Source organism: Tenrec ecaudatus, chromosome 1 (genome assembly GCF_050624435.1).
Source record: "Tenrec ecaudatus isolate mTenEca1 chromosome 1, mTenEca1.hap1, whole genome shotgun sequence".
NCBI lineage: Eukaryota > Metazoa > Chordata > Mammalia > Afrosoricida > Tenrecidae > Tenrec > Tenrec ecaudatus.
Genome location: NC_134530.1, coordinates 60,521,065 through 60,532,385, shown reverse-complemented (window position 1 = coordinate 60,532,385; position 11,321 = coordinate 60,521,065).

Below are 11,321 nucleotides of genomic sequence, written 5' to 3'. Positions count from 1 at the left end.
TGATCACTAAAGACAAAAACAGGTCCATAAGCAAATGTGGTGAAGAAAGCTGATGGTGCCCAGCTATCAAAAGATATAGCGTCTGGGGTCTTAAAGGCTTGAAGGTAAACAAGCAGCCATCTAGCTGAGAAGCAACAAAGCCCACATGGAAGAAGCATACCAGCCTGTGTGATCATCACGCATCGATAGGATCAGGTATCAGGCAACAGAAGACCCAGAACAAACAATCATATCAATGTGAATGCAGGGGCGGGGGGCCAAGCCCATCTGTGGACATCCCCTCACAGAAGGGTCACAGGAAAGGGACAAACCAGCCAGGGTGCAGTATAGCACTGAAAAAGCATACAACATTCCTCTAGTTCTTTAATGCTCCCCACCACCACCACCACTAACATGTCTCCAGTTCTACCTTACAAATCCGGCTAGGCCAGAGCATGCACACTGGCACAGATAAGAGCTCTCTACACACAGAACCCAGGATCGATTAAAACCCTCAGGAACAATAATGAGAGTAGCAATATCATGAGGCTAGGGAGAAGGTGGGAGGAGAAGGGAGAACTGATCACAATAATTGACATATAACCACTGCCACCACCCGGGGCAGGGGATGAACAATAGAAATATGGGTGAAGGGAGATAGTGGTCAGTGTAAGATATGAAACTAATAATAATTTATAAATTACCAAGGGTTCATGAGGGAGGGAAGAAGGAAGGGAGGGGGTAGGGAGGGAGGGAGGAGAATGAGGAGCTGATACCAAGGGCTCAAATAGAAAGAAATGTTTTGAAAGGCACAATTGATACATGGATTGTTATAAGAGCTGCAAGAGCTCCCAATAAAATGTTTTTTTAAATTTTTTAAGTATGCTCTGTTACAGATTGAATTGTGCCTCCCAAAAATGTGTTTAATTTCTAACCTCTATACGTGTGGTTAAAATCCCATTCGTTGTGTTAATGCGCAGGATTAGTGTAGGGCACATCTTGAACGCATCTCTTTTGAGACATAAAAGAGAGCCAACAGCACGGTAGAGAAGCAGCCATGGGAGGAGAGAAACGTGAGCCCATGATGATCATCCGGAAGCAGAAGCTCAGGAGAGGCAGGAGAAGACGTTCCTCCGGCACCAACGGAGAGGGAGCCTTGCCCCGAAGCCAGCGCCCTGAATTCAGACTTCAGCCTCCAAACTGTGAGGAAACAAATTTTGGTTTGTTGAAGTCACTCACCTCTGGTATTTCTGCTTCAGCAGTACCCATCCCTACGACCACGATAACTCTAAACCCAAGAAAGTTAACATAGCTCTACTCAAATTCATATCAGACAAAATAGATTTCAGGTTTTAAAATATTAGCAGAGATAAAGATCATTTTGTAAAGACCCAGGGGTCAATTAATCAAGAGGACATAACAATCCAAAGTGATCTGGCACTTAAAAGCAGAGCGTGGACATACATAATGCAGAGACCGATGAGACTACAAGTAGAAACGAACAAATCTACATTCTGGCTGGAGATTTCAATGCTCCTCTCTCCATAATTGATAAAACAAGTAGACAGGAAATCACTATGGCCAGAGAAGACTTGAACAACACTATAAAACAACTCAACCTAATTGACATTTATAGAACACTCCACCCAACAACAGAATGCATATTATTTTCAAGTTCACATGGAATATTTTAATATTTCTGAGTCAGTTTTTTTAAAAGCCTGAATACATTTTACAAGATGCAATTATACAAAAATTGTTCACTGACCACAGTGGAATTAAATTAGAAATAAATAAGAGAAAGATGTATGGGGGGTGGGAAATACTTAGAAACTAAATAACGTACTTTTAATAACCCTTATAGAGCTCTTAAGTGGCGCAAACCGTAACGTGCCCAACTGAGGAACTGGAAGTAGGCAGTTCAGCCCACCCAGAGGCACCTTGAAAGAAATGCTTGGTGATCCAGGTGATCTATTTCCAAAACTACCGATCCCCGAAAACACAAGAGATCATAGTTCTTCTCCAATATACCTGAGATCTCCCCAAGTCAGAGTTGATTCAACCGCAGCTGGTTTCTTTGAATCACCCCTGAGTCAAAGAAAAAGAAAATCAACAGGGAAATTATGCAGTATTTGAAGTGAATGAATATTAAAACACAAAATTAGTGGGATGGCACTAAAATCGTACTTAGAAGGGAATTTGTAGCATGAAATACCGATATTAGAAAATAAAAAGGTCAAGTCAATGACTTTCAGCTGCCATGGAAGGAAATTAGATAAAGAGAAAATTACATCCAAAGTCACAGGAGAAAGGAAATCATAAAAATCAAAGCAGAAATCAATGAAATAGAAAACAAGCAAGTAGGAGAGAAAATCAATAAACCCAAAAGCTGGTTCTCTGAAGAAATCAATAAAACGGATACACCTCCAGCTAGACTGATCAGGAAAAAGAGAGAGAACATGGTCCAGAATGAGAGAAATGGCATCGCTACAGATTCCGCCTCGCTCTCATGACCAATGAGCCTCAGTGTGGTGGCTTCAAACAACACAACTTTATTGTCTTACAATCCTGGAGGTCAAAAACTCAAAGGGTGTCACTACGCTAATATGGGGTGGTGCATTTCCTCTGGGGGTGCTGGGAGAGGGGCAGAGGCGGGATGTTTCCCTGCCTCTCCACCTTCTAGAGCAGGGTGGGGGACCTTCATCTGCCAAGGCCATCAGAACATCATTGAAGACCATACTGGTCAAACGTTTCCTTAACTCACCTGACTGGTTACGGGTGGGGCTGCTAACCACAAGGTCTGCAGTTGAAAAACGCCAGCAGCTCCGTGGGAGAAGAAGAGGCTTGCTACTCCCCTGAACACCGAGCGGTCTCAGAGACTCTGAGAGCACTTCCGCTCTGTCCTGGGGGGTCGCTGTGAGTCGGGATCAGTTGATGGCAATGAGAGCGTGGGGGCTGGATCTGCTTTTCTTTGGAGGGGCATGTGATGTTAGCTAGTCTTGATTTTAGGGATGTATATGGAGCACAGAGTGGCCCGGTGGCATATTGAGTTAATGTTCGGGCTGCTAACCACAAGATTATCAGTTCAAAACTACCAGCCACTCCACAGGAGAAAGATGGAGCTGTCTACTCCCATACAGAGTTACATTCTCAGAAACTCAAAGGGCAGCTCTCCCCTGTCCTCCAGGGTCAATGAGTCAGAGCTGACTCAGTGGCAGTGCGTTGGATAGAGCCTGTGTGGCAGGCGTTTCTCTGTTCTAAAGACGGCCAACATTCCTCTACCTTCAAAGCCAGCAGCATAAAATCTTCGACCGTTTCCCTCCGCCTCCCCACCATCTTCTTCTTTTCTTCCGTTCCTTCCCCTGCTTCCTCTTCTCAGACATTCTCGCCTCTGCTTCCATCAGCACGGCTGCTTCTCTGACTCCTTTGCCGTCCTCTTCCTACTTTTAAAAACCCTTGTGATTACATTAGGCAGCGCTGGAGACGCAGTGGTTATGCAGAGGGCTGCTAACTGCAAGGTCAGCAGTTCAAAACCACCAGCCACTCCAACGGAAGCTGAGGCTTTCTACTCCCCTAATCAGTTACGGTCTCAGAAACTCACTGGGCCAGCTCTACCCTGTCCTACAGGGTCACTGTGAGTTGGCTTTTTGTGGTGGTTTGGTAATTGCATTGGATCCACCTGGAGCATCTAGATTTACAACCTCAGAAATTCTATGAGTTGGTTTTGGATCACCTAAAATAATTTCCCTTTCTCTAGATCCCGAATTAAACCCTCTGCCAAGTCTTCTTCAGCACGTTAGGGAATTTAAGCACAAGGTTCAGGGATTCGAGTGTGAGCTTCGTTGTGGGGCTGCGGGGAGCAGTGTTCTGATTGCTACCCTAAAACCAAAGAAGGCAGTTCTCACTCGCAGTGGCCCTCGAAGGGCAGAGTAGGACTGGTCCTGGGGCTTCGGAGGCCGTTCTCTTTATGGGAACAGAAAGCCTCCCCTTTCTCTCCAGGAGCGGCTGGTGGGTTCAAACTGCTGATCCTGCCTACCATGAAGACGAAAAAAGAAAACGACGGATGATCGTCTTAATAAATGCAGAAAAAGAAACGACATCATCTCACACTCATTTAGGACAAAGACTCAGTAAACTAAGAAAAGAAGGGAGATTCCTCAATGTGATGAGACATCTAAAAAATCCTAAACATTACTTTTAGCAGTTAAAAGCTGAATACTTTTTTCCTATGCTCGTTAATAATGTAACTAAGCTCACTCTTACCACTTATAATTAGCATTGTACTAGAAAGACTGGCCAATGCAATAAAACAAAACAAAAATGAAATAAAAATCATTCAGCTTGGAAAAGGGAAAAATGCTATAGTCACAGATAACATGATCATTTATGTCGGAAATCTACTAACAGCTCCTGGATTTAATGTTTCAGCAATGCTCCTGGGTAAAGTGTAAATAATATCTACAAAGTCAATTATATTTCTTTAACAATGGAAATGAAATTTTAAAATTAATACTATTTACAATAGCACCAAAACTGATTTAATGCTCACAGGTAAATCTGACAAAAGATATGCAATGCAAGTAAATATAAAGTGATGCTGAGGTATGACAAGAAAATATAAAATACTGCTGAGAGAAATTAAAGAAAATTTAAATTAATTAATTGACCTTGTGCATGGTTGAATGACCCAATATTGTAAAGATAGCATTCATCCCAAATTGATCTACATATTGAACATAATCACACTTACAATCCAAGTAGAATTTTTTGACAAACGTAAAAACAGATTCTAAAATGTATATGGTACTACAAAGGACTTGACATAATAAAAACAAATTGGAAAAGAAATAAAGCTGGAAGATTAACACAATTTGATGAACTATAGTACACGTATATATATATATATATATATATATATATATATATATATATATATATATACACACACACACGCTGGACTCTGTACACAGATGTGTGTGTGTGTGTGTGTGTGTGTGTGTGTGTGTGTGTGTGTGTGTGTGTGTGTGTGTGTAGAGAGAGAGAGAGAGAATATGATGGCCTTGGTATCGGTAAATAGAGCTGCTTAAAAGCAAGGCCTTAACTCGATCGTCAGTCTTGACATGAGTCTGGAATCCATATTGAATTTTAAAGCTCCCCTTTCTAACCATAGTTTTCTTTAATACTGGTGCTGACTTACATAGTTGCCCTGAACACCAGAATCAAGCTCAGTGGGGCCATCCATTCAATTCTAGCTCCCGGCGACAGTAGAGCCCACAGCAGAACTGCCCGGTAGGGTTCCCAAGACTGGATGTCATTACAAAGGCCAAGTCCACATCTTTTCTCAAAGAGCAATTGTTGGTTTCGATCTGCCCACCTTTTGGTGCGCAACTAAGGGCGTTAACCGCTATACCACCAGGGCCCATGCACCTTAAGGAGACATTTCTCTCCGTGGTCCTGCTCCCAGGGGTCTTTCCTCCGCGAGCAGGCAGATGCCGGATGTGAGAGCCTCTGCCCGGAGGGTCTTGAGGCAAGGCATCACCAGCACATCTTTCAAATGACGAAGCCATGCCCGAGAAGGCCGTTTCAATGGCATGTGAATGCACACAGGAAAGCATGTCCTGCGATTGTCCAGTAAAACATTTGAAAAGTACGTGCTAGCAATCACGTACTCTTAGCCAATCATGCAAACCCACACATGTGTGTTCACCCATCACTGCAAAGTGCACACTCACACGCATGCCTCTACTCATTCATCTTTGATTGCTAGAAACTGGAATATTAGCCCACTGGAATATTGCATTATTCATTCCTGGTGTAACAGTGTGAATATTGTCTGGCTGCCTGTCATTCCTGGGGGAACATAGCCCACTTTGCGGATTTTGCTCATCGGCCCCAGTTTAAGCTGTGCCTTGAGTTCAATAACAACTCTGCTTTGATTCAATGGGGTATGTGTTGCTCTTTTACTATGTATAGGTTATCTAATTTCCCACAAGGATTAAAAGTCAATTGGGGGAGAAAGGGCTTTCAATAAATGATACTAGAGATACATATCCTCATGCAAAATAAAACCAACTTTGATCTATACTTCATAACACGTAAAAATTAATTCTAAATGCATCATAGCTAACTGACTATTCCGGGGCTATAGCAGAGTGTGGTGAAGAAACCAGATGGTGCCTGGCTATCAGAAGTAATAGCGTCTACAATGGATGGATGGGTGGATTGTGATAAGATCTCCTTGAGCCCCCAATAAAATAATGATTGTGAATAGTGTCTGGGATCCATAAGGCTTTCTTCAAACAAGCAGCCATCTAAGGAAGGCATCGACTAAGCCCATGTGGAAGAAGCACACCAGCGTGTGTGATCCAAGGATGGCAAATAATAAAATAAGAATCCAGAGGAGGGCGTGGTATCGGAGCTTAAACTGTGGACACCGGTTTGCAGGAGGCTCGGGATGAGTGTGGAAGCCCAAAATCCAGGTGCAGGGCCCCCCCTGGATGAAGCCGCATGTGCCTCCTGTCTGACCAGAGTCCAGGGGCGTGAGTGCCCTTGCTTCGAAGCACTGGAAAGTCAACTATGGCAGATGGACTTAGACTGAAATGAATACTTTATCACTCGATCTCCCCTTTCACCCCTTTGGAGCCCTGGTAGCTCAGTGGTTACAATTTAGGCTGCTAACCGCAAGGTGAGCAGTTCAAAACCACCAGCCACTCCATGGGAGAAAGATAGGACTTTCTACTCCCATAAAGAGTTACAGTCTCAGAACAGTTCTACCGACCTTACAGGGCCTCTGTGAGTCAGAATTGGCTCTTTGGGAGTGAGATTGTTTGTTTGTTTGTTTGTTTGTGGGGTTGACCTCATTTTAAAGTTGTTTCTGTTTTCTTTAGGTTTTTCTCTGTTTTGTTTTGTCACTGTTGGTTTTTTGCTATTGTTTGCTTCCTGTTTGTGTTTTCTATTATTTTCTATATATGAAATCCAGGGTAAACAAATCCATAGAGATGGCATTTGGATTAATGATGTCCTCGGGGCCTGGCAGGGGGGTTTGGGAAGATAACGGGAGCCGATAACAAGAAGAAAACGTCCTGGAAGTGACTGTGGTGATATTTCACGATGCTTCTTACGATGGTTGAATGATTAAATGATATGGTAAGTGCATTATATACCAATACATCTATTAACAAATAAATAAATGTATCAGGATTAACTGTAAAACTCTTCGGAGAATATCACAGTGGAAAAAATTGTGATATTAGGGTAAGCAAAGACTTCTTAGCTACAACACCGAAAACACACGCCATAAAGAAGAAAAATATGCCAAATTGAACTTCATAAAAATGTTTACCATCTGCTATTCAAGAAACAATTTTAAGAATATGAAAATACAAATCACAGATTGGGAGAAAACATTTGTTAAACATATCCCATAAATAACTCGTATCTTCAGTATATAAAGAATCCTCCAGACTCAATAGTAAGACAGCAAAAAATCCAATTAGAAAGTGGGAAAAATGTTTGAGTAGATATTTCACCAAAAGAAGACATACCGACAGCAAATAAGGACATGAAACATGCTCATCCCCCAGGTCTACCTCACAAACCCGTCTAGACCGGAGAACACACACTGCTACAGATAAGAGCTCTGGGCACATGGAATTCAGGACAGATAAAATCCTCAGGAACAGTAATGGGAGTAGCAATATCATGAGGGTAGGGGGATGGTACAGGGTGGGGGTGGGGAAGCCCATCACAAGGTTAGATATACAGTCCACCCCCCAGGGGGACAAATAATGGAAATGTGGGTGAAATGAGACAATGGGCAGTGTAAGACACAAAACAACAGTAATATATAATTGATCACTGATTCACGAGGGTGGAAGGGTGGGAGAGAGAGTGGGGGGGGGAGGGGAACTGATACCAAGGGCTCAAGTAGGAAGAAAATGTTTTGGAAATGTTGATGGCAACATATGTATAGATGTGCTTAGTACAACTGAGTGAGGGATTGTTATAAGATTTGTAAGAGCCCCCAATAAAATGATTGATAAAAAATTAAATTTTTTAAAAGAATATGCTCAATAAATAGGCTATTTATTCAAGAATATCCATTGAAATCGCCATGAGAGGCCACTAAAGACCTGTAGACCAGCTACAAAAGACTGAATGACTTTTTGTTCTGATGAAGCCTGATACCTGGTCCCTTTGCCACCTTGTGATCACACAGGCTGGTGTGCTTCTTCCATGTGGGCTTTGTTACTTCTGAGCTAGATAACCGCTTGTTTACCTTCAAGCCTTTAAGACCCCAGACGCTATAACTTTTGATAGCTGGGCACCATCAGCTTCCTTCACCACATTTGCTTATGCACCTGCTTTGTCTTCAGTGATCATGTCGGGAAGATGAGCATGCTGGAAAGCCCGTTTAATAGAACAAAGTATTCTTGCATTGCGGGAGTACTTGAGTGGAGGCCAAATGCCGCCTCCCACTATCATGATCCAAATTCTACCTTGCAAGTCTGACTAGACCAGAGGATGCACACTGGTACAGATAGGAACTGGAAACACAGGGAATCCAGGGAGGATAATCCCTTAAGGACCAGGGGTGCAAGTGGTGATACCGTGAGGGTTGAGGGAGGAAGGGGTGCAAAGGGGGAACCAATTACAGGGATCTACATATAACCTCCTCCCTGAGGGATAGACAACAGAAAAGTGGGTGAAGGGAGCTGTCAGACAGTGCAAGATATGACAAAATAATTTATAATTTTATCAAGGGTTCATGAGAGAGGGAGGAGCGGGGAGGGAGGGGGAAAATGAGGAGCTGATGCCAGGGGCTTAAATAGAGAGCAAATGTTTTGAGAATGATGAAGGCAATGAATGTACAAATGTGCTTTGCACAATTGATGTATGTATGGATTGTGATTATTGTATGAGTCCCTAATAGAGTGATTTTCAAAAAGAAAGAAAGAAAACAGGAAAGAAAGAAAAAAAGACCGAGTGATTATCTCAAGCGTTGTTGACAATGTGGAGCAACTGGAATGGTCAGTTACTATTTGTGGGAAGGTAAATGGTGCCACCCTTTCAGAGTCTAACAGCCTCTTAAAAAGCTAAGCATGCATCTACCATGTGGTCCTATCATTCCTCTCCTGGAGAAAAGAAAACGTGTGTTTCATACGACGGTTGACAGAAATACTCATAGATTTATTGGTAATAGCTCAAAGCTGAAAGTAGCCCCGTGTTCGTGAATTGGTAAGTTGATCAATCAATCATGGCCCATCCATACAGCAGAGAACCTTGGTGGTGCAGTCGTGAAGCAGATGCTGCTAACCAGAAGGTCTCTGATTCGAACCCATCCCACCATCCACCGCTCCGGAGCAAAGACCTGGTGACCGACTCCCACTCCCGTTAAGGTGACATGCTAGGATGCCAGAACGGTCCTCGAGGGTGGCTATGGTTGGGATGGACTGAATGGCACACAAGAGCAACTCAAAATCCCATTTGGGGACTCCTACCCAGGAATAAAATGGAATGAACTGCTGATATACACAACAACATCAGCGACTCTCAGGGCCATTATGTTGAGTAGACGAAGCCAGCCAAGAAAGAGTCTATACGGTACAATTCCACTGGCATGAGATTCTTGCAAACACTGAGCACAGAGGGTGGGCAGCGAGGCATAGGAGGAATTGAGAAGAGGCACAAATAAACTTCGAGGGGTGATAGATCTTGTCATTAGCTTAATTGTGATGATGCTTTCGGGCATGTATGGTTGTGTCAAAATGTATCTAACTGTATAGTTTAATTATGTATCATTTATTTTATGTCCATTACCCCTCAAAAGCTGTTGACGGGTACTACACGTAAAAGAAGTCTAGCTGGGAGGGCGTGGCTGGCCTAGAGAGCCCTTCTCAGAAGGAGTGATGGCGTCTTGTGTGTCTAACAAGGGGAATGAGCCATGCAGTAATGTACCTCTAAGGATGAGCTGTCACTTGGTCCAGCTCCCTTCTCCTTGGGAAAACATGTGCCAAACCCCTGAAGGAGAGGAGTCTTTGTACTGACTGGGTCCATGGTCCATGGTCTCCAACAGGCAGACACAGGGCAGAGAAGAGGGCTGCTCACCAGAGGAGAGGGAGGGCTGCCAGCGAGGGGAGGAGAGCAGAGTCAGGCGAGAGTGTTTCCGGAGGAGAGGGTGGTCCAGTCTCAGAAGCAACTGGAGTAGCCACGTAGAGGTCACCGGTGACTTTGAACAGAGCTGTGTCTGTGGAATGGTGGCGGCATGGGGGACAAGCCTGCGGAAGCGTGTTCAAGAGGAAGAGAGGGGACGCACACTGGTAATGGCGAGGACGGCTCGTTCTTTCAAATCGCCTGCTGTCAGGGGAGAAGATGCCCGAGGCAGGGGCTGCCAAGAGATTTGTTTCATTCAGGAGCCCTGGTAGACCACCAATGAGATGTGGGTTGGTGGTTCAAGACCACCCGTTACTGCTCCAGAGGCAAAGAGGAGGCTCTCTGCGCCGCTCAAGATCTATATTCTCAGAACCCCTCAATAAGATATCTGCGAGTCAGAACTGACTCCCTGGCAGTGGGTTTTCCCATTTTGTTTGTTTAGGAAGACACTCTGTCGGTGTGGTGGGTAAAGGGTTGGGCCGCCAACCACGGGTCAGCAGTTCAAATCCTCCAGCCACTCTGCAGGAGAAAGATGAGGTTGCCTGCTCCTGTAAAGAGTTCCAGTCTCAGAAGCCTGAGGGAGCCATTCTGCTCAGTCCTGCAGGGTCGCTCTGAGTCAGAAATGACTAGACGCTGGTGGGTCTTGTGTAGGCTGCTTTAAGGAAGCTATCCATGGCCCCAGGCTTGGGGGTCTTGTGCTTCATGAGAGAAATGAGTAGTAGGCATGCATCCCTGAGGGTAAACCCCCAGTAAAACATGAACCCAAAGGCCCTGGAATGGTAGTCCTGCAGTTCTCACAAGACAGCACCACCCACCCCGCATCTGGAAACAGAGTGGTTCCCAGGGACTCAGTCTACACCCAGTGACTGACACGCGGGTCTGGGTCACAGATGGGCCCTCGGGTTCCCCTGCCCCAGAAGCCCCAGACTCACAGCCACTACTCAGAGAACACTGCCCACCACCACACCACACCCCAGAACCCACCCAGAGCCTCAGCTGTGGCTCTGCTCTCTGTGGCTCTGCTCTCTGGCAGAACAATAGCCAGACCTCACACACACAGCTGATGAACTTGCCTTTGAGATATACTGGGGTCTCAATGTAGTCAACAGGCACAGAGAGAATGCCTGCTTCAAATCATTAGGACTGGACTCAAGAACTAACTCCACTCTCAATGGAAGACTCTGGGCAAG